The sequence below is a fragment of the Crocodylus siamensis genome, chromosome 3 (genome assembly GCF_052110815.1).
Source record: "Crocodylus siamensis isolate JL-2025a chromosome 3, ASM5211081v1, whole genome shotgun sequence".
In the NCBI taxonomy this organism is placed as follows: Eukaryota; Metazoa; Chordata; order Crocodylia; family Crocodylidae; genus Crocodylus; species Crocodylus siamensis.
In genome coordinates this window covers 95,342,611-95,353,456 of record NC_143397.1, presented here as the reverse complement: position 1 = coordinate 95,353,456, position 10,846 = coordinate 95,342,611, and the positions used below count along the sequence as shown (strand labels likewise).

Sequence of the window (10,846 nt, the reverse complement as noted above, 5' to 3'; positions counted from 1 at the left end):
TGGTTTCTTCAAAACAAAACAAACACACACCAACTTGCCAAGGAAAACTTCCTGCAGTGTCTGGTCATTCATATTTACAAATGTACAATGCTGACATGTGCAGTGCCAGTGCATACATCATTGCCATTCCTTGGGTGCTTTTCTTCTATGCTGAAAAAGTGGAGCAGTTACCTATAGGAGGGTGACCATCATAAGTCAAGGACTTCTCTGGACTTTTCCTGTGTCAACAGCAGGCACTGACCAGCCCATCTGACACACATTTTCCAATTATGTCAGATATTTGTGTGTACAAATTTGACTCTTGTGGTCATGGATACTGATCCATACCTCCCCCCATATGCCTATCTGGTTTTGGATATGCACTTTCATTTGACTAAGTGATTAGGTGATGTGGTGCATGCTCTGGGGTTTCCTTGGGCTGGGTGTCAGCTATTGCCACCCCCCTTCCCTCCCCTTGTTTCCCAGACAAGTGCCCTGCATCCTGGACATGGAGCAAAATCTCCCCCAGGGTGTAATTATGCTCACTGGGCAGTCCCATTAAACCAATAATTGATGGGTGCATTCCCTCCTGCACCTCTTGCCAAAAGTCATAGGGGTAGTTAATTGCTTTTATGTCAGAGGTTCTGCTACCTGCTCTGTTTAGGGGCAGTACAGATACCGAGAGCAAACCCAGCATCATGTACCGTATCAAATAATTCCTTGTAGTTTCCCCTGGATTTTGGTGGCTGGCTCCAAATTGTCCCTTAAAGATTTTTCTCCCTAAAGTACTCCCAAATGTCCATGATGCTCTGGGGAATTGCTTCCTTCCCAAAGCCACTATCCTGATGAATGGTTGTCTGAAGCTCAGGAGCGGCGCACAACCTCAGTAAGTGATGCCACTCCATCAGGCTCAGAGACTCATTATGCACCATATTTAATGATTTCTTTAGGTGCTGGGCCAAATTCCTTATGTTTGCCTGACCCAGTGTTTTTCCCAATGCAGCCAGATCTGACCCACTGAGGGGGACTGTGATCTGGGTGGTCTGGCTGGGGTTCCCCTGAGCATCCCTAGTGATAGATGTCCATGTAATTACATTTACATCTGCCACTAGGTTGTCTCCCTTCTCAGTCTTGGGGGTTTCTTGGGGTTGGAAAATGTTTCTAGGATTCTCAGGGCTTTCCTAGTTATCTTCCCCCCAAAATTTCCCTGGGTTGAGAGGAATGTCTGGGTCCCAACCTTGGTCTTCATAGATCATAGCCGCAGTTTGGAAGCTGCACTCCTGAAGTTCTTTTTTCAATCTATTAATAGTGGCAATACAGGGGCCGTGGTTCACTTTTGCACCCTTCTCAGCTGAATCCTTTGCCATAGTTTTGACTAGACTCTGCAAGGCCTCTCAGTGGGCCTTCTCCTGACCCAAGGCCTCTGTTTGCTGGGTCAGGGTTTTGTTACTTCTGTGCAGATTCTCATTTTTTGTTTCTAAATTTCACTATAGCCCTTTTAGAGTTTCATTGCATGTATCCAATTGAGCATATCTGTTTTGCAGATCATGCAGGTGGGCTCTCAGGTCTTCAATTTTGGAGGCTTTTTCAAAATTTTCTCAAGTTGCAGTTTGTACTGCATACCACAGTAGCCACATTAAGACACTGTGCCACTTCTGGGCCAAGAGTTTTCACAGAGGTGGTAATTTTCAAATTGCTCCTCCAGCTCACCAGTGGAGAAGCCTGGGACATGGAGATTCTCCTTCCATGGGCTAAGCCCACCCTTCAAGTTTTCCTTATGGAGGAAGAATACATCCTTGCTCTTTAACCATGTGACCTCCTGTTTTCCTGCCCCCCATCTTAGGGGTCCTGCTCTTGAGCAAATTGAACAAGATTTCTGAACACACAACAAACAACAATTACATAAACAATTACCAATACACATGCCTACACCCTTTCAGTACAACTGCAACGTCCTATCCTGCAATTCCAACACACAACAAGCAGCAGTTCCAATATCAGACCCGACTACAAGCAGGAGTCCCAACAACAACAGAATTGGTGCAGCAATGGTCTGCCTACTACAAGCAGGTGCTCTTCAATAACCAACAACAGTGGGTCCATCTACTAGAAGCAGGTGCCCTTCAATAACAGCAGTGGGTCCACCTACTACGAGCAAGTGCCCTTCTATAATGCGCACAGGGGATACACACAAGCACACTAGCTCACTACACACTCATGCTCACTCCTGCTAACACCCACAATATGCCTGCATTCTCCACCATAAAAATGTTTCCCGATGGGGTCAGGCCAATGCTCAGGATCTCAATCTCATGGTATTAGGCAGGAGGATGTGGTGTACAATTGCACATACACAAAAATCAATTAGGCGCACATAAACACACACTCTATGTGCGTACATCCCCACCAAGCATGCACTACCAACTCAGGCACATACACATCCAAAATTACCAGCCTAGGCACATGCACACCTATTACCACTTCAATTCAAGCTCATACACACTATTCACACTGAAAATTAGACAACCATCAGTTGTCAATACCCACATACTCAGTGCACATACACAGATCACTAATTTGTATATCATGCACACAATGACATATATATATTCACCAGTTCATACACATACCACCCACCTACACATACACACAGGTGAGTTCCTAACTTTCATGCCAACCCACATTGCAGGCCTAAACCATATAATATTAATATGAAACAATAAAAAGCAATGCACAGATGATAGGAATGCAATATAATACAATATAAAAGAGTAAAAATCAATACAAACATAACAGAACACTATTTACAATATTTAAAGAGGGGCTTATTACTATAATAGTATACAAGAACTTAGCTTAGTTTACCTAGTACTACTTGTAATCACTTATAAGGGATAGAGAGGGCAGAGAGAAAGTCAGAAATGGGTGGGAAAGGGGTGGGAATGCATTTTTAAAATGAAAAAAACAAAAACAACAACTGGGGTTTTGCTACAATACACGTGACAAAAATTGCCTATTTCTGCGGTTTAAGTGCATCATACTTCACACATGTGTTTTTTGTGATTTAAATGAGTCTGTATTGTTGCAAACTAAACAACATACCCATGTATTTTAGTTAACAGTGTAGCTACTTGTAACTTTGCAGTTTTTAATCTGACATCTTGCCTCCCACCTCCAGTAACAGGAGAGTTGGGCTGCAGGCAGAAGCAGTGAGGGGCCTGACACTTTTTCTTTTTTTTCACAGAGCCTTCCTGCATCTCCAATGGCTGGGGCAGACTAAGCTGCTGGCAGACAGAGTGGCCTCTGAGCTGTAGAGGTCCCAATCCTTCCCTCCACTGTGGCAGTGCCCCTGAGGCTGCCTAGGCAGGCTGCCAGCAGGAAGGTGCTGTCTCAGCTTGGAGGCACCCAATCCAATGCTTCTCTGATCCTATCCAGGCTTCCAGCATGCAGTGCACCATCCCTGCTACCATCTCCAGCCACCAGCACACCCAGCTGCTCACCTTTCTCTGCTGCCCCAGGGGCAAGCCAGCCCATTCTTAGGTGGCCCAAGTGGCAGGAAGGCAGCAGGGATGGTGCATGGAGTGCTGTTCCCCATGTGAGATCAAGGAAGAGTTGGATCCAGCTCCCCGGGCAGGGTCAGGGAACAGTTGAATCAGGCAGGGTGCTACCTCCAAGCCGGGGCAACACCTACCTGCCTAGGCAGCTCCAGGGCGCACTGCCACTGCAGCAGGAAGGACTGGATCCTCCCACAGCTCAGAAGCTGATCGGCCCACTGGCAGCTCACATGGGCAGTCTCTGCCAGAAAAAAACTGGAAAGGGCCTGATCCTTTTTTTTCCCCCACAGAGTCTGCCTGCAGCCATGGAGCAAGCTGCCAGTTGGGCCCCAAGCTGCAGGGGGCCCCAGTCCTTCCCTCTGTGGTGGTAGCATCTCCCAGGGCCAGCTGGGTGGGCTGCTAGTGGGCTGTGTGCTATCCCAGCTTAGAGGCAGCATCCAGCCCAACCCAACTGTTCCCTGGCCCTGTCCAGGGAGCAGTGTCTGGCAGGCTTCCAGCAGATGGGCTTGGGGAACAGTTGGATCAGGCCATGTGCTGCCCCTGAGCTGGGGCAGCACCTGGCCTGCTAGCCATCCACGCAGGCAACCTCAGAGGACACTGCCTGTGCAGCGGAAAGAACCATCCCTCCCCCAACAGCTCAGGGGCTGGTCAGCCCACCAGTAGCAAAACTCCCAGAGGTGGGAGAGGTGGGCAGGCTTCGCAAAAAAAAAGGGGTGGGTGGGATCGGGCCACTCACTGTCACAGTGACAAAAGCTGCTATGTTGAAATGGTGACTTTTTAATTGTCACAATTAAAAACCTACTATTTCAATTTGAAGGACTAAACCCCTGTCATGTGTATAAGCACCTCTGGTTCATGAATGGTAGTAGGACCAGAAGTGACAAACTGTAAAACAAGAACCTGCCTTAGAGTCTGTCCAACCAGGTAAAGAGACCAAAGTGTGAAATGTTGCATGCAAGGTGGAAATACAAGGGGTTTCCAGCCTATTTTTAAGAAGACGCTAGTGATTTGGATAACCTTAATCAAAGTAACTGGCTACAGCTCTTAAGCCAAACAATGTCCATTGCTAGCCTATGTACAATGAGTATGAAAAGTTAAGAGATTGCTAGTATTGTGCTAAAAACTATCATACTAAACCTGAGTTCTCCTGACATTAAGATCAAACCTAATCCAAGTCCATCAAAACTACCAAGACTCTTTCTATTGACTCTAATGGGCTTTGGATAAAGTTCATAATGCATCAAAGCAATATTAACTTGCATCTACTACAAGTTTAATTTGACAGATGAACTTCTACAACCTTAAGACCTAAGCTGTTGTGCTTAAAAACAACCCAAAATGTATCTGTGGAGTAACTGACAGCATATTAAATGTTTGTGAGAAATACGCAGTTCGGTTATCAGCTGGTTTTGTATTTTACTTTCTTGCATTTTAACTCAAGTTAATCCTGCATGCTTATTTAGTATTTAGCATGTTTTAAAGAGGCACAGGAAAGATTTTAGACACTCTGGTGATAATGATTAGATGATGAAACAGAAATCCAAAGATTAAGAGGAAAGAACTTGCAGAAGCTCCTATGGGTGAACAAAGAGGCAGAAGGATAGCTTTAAACCCAGGAGGTTCCAATGCTACCTGCTGAGCACATTGCCATTGTCTTACATGGGTGCACTATATGATCAAGGATAAATGAAAACCAATTGTGAAAAACGCAATGGTTTCTTTGTCTCCAAGTAGTATTGTTATTAAGGTGTATTTTCAGATCTATTACTTGGTAATATATATTTTTACTAGCAGTGTCAGAGATAATTAGGAATATTAATATGAAAATGATCTTAAAGGGATACTGTCAATTGCTTTTTAGGGTGAGTGTGTATATTAAAAGAAAGCTTACATTTATACATACATACGTATAGATATATATATAGCTAGATAGATACAGATATATGTATAGATATATATGATATGTATAGATATATATGATATGATAGATATAGATACCTCTAGATATATATGTGTGTACGTAATATACATAAATGTATGTGTATAGTATGAGTGTGTAATAAACTCTCATATATATGAGAGAAAGAGAGTTTATTGTATATATGTGGGATTGGTCTAGCTGTGCTGCCTGTGTCTTCTGCCTCTTGCACCCCTCTTGGGTCCAGAAGGGTACAAGGAATAGGCGGTATTCTTTCACAGCTGGAATCACCCCACTTTGTGCTGTGGGAAAATGCTTCCCCCTGCCCCAGGGTTCTAACCCCAGGAGTGCATGGAGCTGGAGCCAGGGGGCCAGAATGCATGTATGCCTTTACTCCCAACCTATTTCACAGGAATTTAACAGGAATTCTTAGCTCTGGAAATGAATGCCTTTCCATGCCTAGTGTTCAATTATACATGTAAGTAGGGGAATGAATTTGGAATAAGTTTTTTGTTTCAAAACTGAATTTATGTTTTTTGGAGTTGCTTTTAAAGGGCTTACATGTAGAGGTCCGTGGTGATGTTACAGAAACTTCAAACTTCTGCTTAGAAAATTCTACATTATGGCAGGAGTCTGAAAAATGGGCAGGTAATTAGATGATACAGAACATTTGTGTAGTTAAATGTCTGATTGTAGATTTTTGTAGTAAACTCACTGATTAAGCAAAAGGATAATTTCACAAAAAACTACAGTAGGATTACCATGTAGTTATAGGATACACAAAAAAAGGTTTTTTTAGGGGGGAGGGTATAAAACTTAATGGTCAATGTTGGGCAATTCAGCTAAGTACAGCATGGTTGCCTGCTATAAAAAACAAAGTAAATCTTTTGCCCCTTATACAGGGATCTACCAAAATTGCAATTTCACACATTTCACAGAAATCACAAAATTCACATGGTGCTGCGGCCTGGCCACACAGCCCACAAGAAGGAAAGAAGGGAGGGGGTTGCTGGCATGAAGGGGAGCCCAGGATGGTTGTCTCTCTTACTCCTCACTGCTGATTGGCTGAGAGGGCTGCATGTCATGTGGCCCAGCCCCTCTCCAGCAATTGGTGGTAAGGGGCAGGGCCATATGAGAGGCAGCCCACACAACCAATCAGCAGTATGGAGTGGAGCCACATGGCAAAGAGCCCTCACAGCCAATCATCTGCAAGGGGGTGGGGGGCAGTTCCACTGGGGCCCATTGACCAATCAAATGTGTGGGGGACCTGCCATGATTAGACTGCAAAATCACCAGCCAACCCATGATCTCTCCACAAAATCAGCTGGCCACTTTTTCAAGTTGGGTAGACCCCTACTTAATATATTAAAATACAGTATAATTCTGCTGCATTCTGTGTATGTATTTGATGAATTGTATCCATAATGGACCTGAGTGCTTAGGATTTGTGCATTCTAATGCTGCTGTATGGCAATGTTTATCCATTGTGAGTCTGAGTGAGGAGTTTCTGCAATTTAATCCTACATATATCTTTGAGTCTATTTGTCGCTTTAAACAACTTAACTCAGGCCTCAGTTGTCCTTTCAATTAAAATGATGATAATAACTGGCTCAATGAGGTATGGTATGCATTATCTGGCTAATATTTGGTGTCTTCTTTAACAATGTAGTATCATAAGAACTACAGACATGCTTACAATATTTAGAGAATTATGTAATTCCTAGGGAATCATTATTTTTTTAAAATACTTTTAAAAAATTTGCTGCAGGAAAAATCTTCTGAATTTTTTCATTTAGAAGGAACAGTGATGAGTACTGGGGCTTGTGGCAGAGACCAGCATACACACTCATGATTACTGTTTGCTTTCATTAAAATAGCACCTAATGAGTTTATTTGAGATGGTGGTCCTTTAGGTGCTGTATGTGTGTGTGTATAATATAGAATGAACTAAGAGTAATTTCTGCCTATAAAAGTTCATACATAGACAAAACAGACATATGAAATGTTCTTATATATTGGTATGAATGGGAAACTGATGCTGTGAGAGATTAAGTCATATGTCTAGTGTCTCAGAAATCCTAAACCAAAGTCAGATCTAAACCCAGATTTCTTGAATCTATTTCTTGACTAAGAGTATCTTTACCCATGAGGTGGGGGGAGGCACTATAATTAAAACAGCACTTGGAAGCCACTCTAATTAAAGTGCTCTCAGCATCTCATGTATTCAGTGTCCCACACTTGAGAATGGTGGGGGGGGTACTTTAACTAAAGCTCATTGAATAAGCTTTGAAGTGCCCTCCTCCCCCCCAACTATTCTGAAGTGCAGGGACATGGAATACACAAGACACCAAGGCTATTGCAGCACACTAATTAGCACACATCGGAGCTGGCAGCAGACATGTATATAAGTGCCCTAAAAGACGAGCAAGTGAGTGATTCTTCTCTGGACAGTTAGCGGTAAGTGAAATTGAGTCACTGCTAGTCCTCCACAGTGAGAGATGGTTAATGACCATGAGTACTATGCCAAAAAGAAGATTGCCATAATCCCTCAGGGTCCTGTTAGAGGAAGTCAAAATACAGAATTTATTGTGCACATTCTTGAAAAGGTAATATATCAAATATTTAGGGTAATTTCCTGTACTTAAATATAAAACAACCCCCAATAATTAGATTCTATATATGGAAAATGTATAAATTTATTATAACTTTCCAGGTATAGAATCTAATTATTGGAGGTTTGCCTTTAATTCATCCCCTTCCTGCTGCTACAGCAGGGACATTTTAATCTGGGGGTATCATATGGCCCTTTTGTCCCGTGGCCCTTGCAGCCCCTTACTGTCAGACACTGCTCTCCCTGAGTACATGGAAGCAAGGGGCAAATTTGAAAACACCTACTTTGTACTATGGCTACTCATGTTAGACCCCGACTGTATGCGGTGCCCAATGACCAGGGATACAATAATCCAATAGCTCAGGGAGCAAACACCAGCACACATTACTAGCAACAGCTTTCTTCAAAATGGAGACAGCTTCGGACTAGCTTCAACAAACTGGGAAGCCACCCTGAACATTATTTTTTTCCATATTTATACACCTTGTTTTATGCTCATTAACATATACTCCACCTTTGTCTCTCCTTTGTTCCACCTTTAGTCCATGCCATTTTAAGCTCCATCTCTGTTTACTATTTGTTTTATTAGCATGAAATTACCTAAGTATTTCACTTATTTACATGTCTTTTTGCTATGAATGCATGTCTGAGACCCTGACCTCACTTCTTCAGTCACTGGGCGGACTTTGACCAAAACCTGGAAGCTTCTGGAGGCTTCTTCACCAATCACCATTCACCTTTTCACATATGTTTATCTCAGTTTCTGTTACCAGTTATGTGTTGCCTTTCACATTCCAGTCTGTCTTTTCAGTCCCAAATTGTATCATCTTCCACATTCCTAAGATTTCACCTTATTTGTAGCACAAAGACTTACACAGCCTCACCTGAGAATGGTGGACACAGTTAAGATGGTTACTTAGCATAAGCAAATGGCTGGTTCAGCATAATCATTCATAAGCAAAATTTGCTTTATCTTCTAACAATAGCCAGTGGCTTGCATCCTATTTCTTTTACACAATGAGCTATATATCTTAGAACACTCCTATACTATTAAGAAAATGCTTGCCTAAGCATCTTGCAATATTACATTTAATATATTATTTTGCCTTGTCATTAGTATCTTTGCTGAGCCACAGGCGATAGCCTTGTATTCAGCTGCAAACCCAATGCTCCCCAAGATCCAAATACAGTCACCACAACAACCCATAGACTTAGTTCATCCAGAATTGATGCATTTTACCTTTTTTTAAACTGATATGAGTTATACCATGTGGCAGAATACCATCTCTGTCTCTCCCCAGACCCTGCTATCTGACAATTTGATTACCAATTTCACTGCAAAGGGCAGGCACCTCTGCCCCATTGGCTTCAGATAACCCTGAGTTCTACCCTGAGCTGGATACATTCCTGAGGGACCGGGGAAAGCTGCTCCCTCTGCCTAGATGCCTGGCATTATATACTTGGTTAGGGGCTTAAGCTCTCTATTGTTCTAAGCAATGCCAACATGACCTTTATACCTACTTATATATAGCACAAACTAGGCATGATAGTAGTGCAAAGCCAAAAAGCTCATGATTCACCATATAATACATTGGGCTGGGCTCCAGCAGAGTCCACAGTGTTTGAAGAAATGGTGATCCAATAGTTCAACACTGCTCAGTATGTGTGTATATTCCAGATACCATCCCACAAAGGATGCACATGCTAATTACCACCTCCCAAACACACATGCATACTCATGACAGGAACTGGTTTTCTTGTCACAAATCCTGGGATGCTCCAAAAGTTTATATGCAGGTGAGGTGCAAGGCAGCCAAGGTCCAGCTCTCCCTCATGGAGAGCAGAGCCACACTAATCATATGCAAAAGACTGACAGGGGGTGCGAGAGGGATTCTAGATTAACTGTTTGGGGCCCTGTTTGGTGATATTTGCTGGACATTTAAGGTGGTGAGAAAAAAAATATTAGTTTGATCTAAACAGATCCTTTTTCTTAATTAGGTAGCCCATGCACATGTGTACACTTACACTTCTTGCAGCCATCATTAAAAATCTTATTTTGGTAATGCAAGTAAGACTTGAGCACTAACTGCAATTAAGACTTAAGAGATGTGTTGGTATTGTGCTCATCCATTATACAGGACAATTCCAGTGTTTGATTTTATTGTAAGCAAAGTCACTTTTTGGCCAGATTCATGAAAACATGCAGGTCCATCAAAAGACTATACTTTGCAGACTACCCTCAATTTATCTTTTTCATAGATTTCTACTCAGTGCCTTAAAAAAATTACTTTTAAAGCTTTGAAGATATTTCGCATTTCGCTACTGCCGCTCCCAGATTTCCTTCCTTGTGTTTGTTAGAGATCTTTACTTGAAAATAAAAAGAAATAGAATTGGAAAGCATTATTAAAGCAAAATGTGAAGTAAGGATATTTGTTTCTTTTAAAGTCGCTTTCTGTGTGCTTCTCTTCTTGGTTCTCAAAGGAGTTAGGGTTTGATCTCTATTCATCTCTTCTCCACCTTTTTTCTGACTCTTTACAGTTGCTTATCTAGGCTAGCAACAGACAATCTGTTCCCATAGGAACCATCCAGTTACATCTTTCTAGTGCCAGAATTGCCAGCAAAAGCTCCTGTTTTCCAAAGTGTAAAAGTAGTTTCTCCTTGTGTATAAGGAGCATACTGTAAATGTGTCTTCCACGCCATATCTCAAGCTACCAAGCAGCATACTCATGAGGACTTATGCCTTTTGCTTTAAGAAAGTGTTGTTTCATTTAATCATCTGCTCCT

At 42.4% G+C, this 10,846-nt stretch overlaps 1 pseudogene; it reads right to left on the bottom strand.

Moving 5' to 3' along the window:
- Positions 1-307: 307 nt before the first annotated feature.
- Positions 308-10,846, bottom strand: part of LOC149868552 (uncharacterized) — a 117,434-nt pseudogene continuing 106,895 nt past the window's right edge.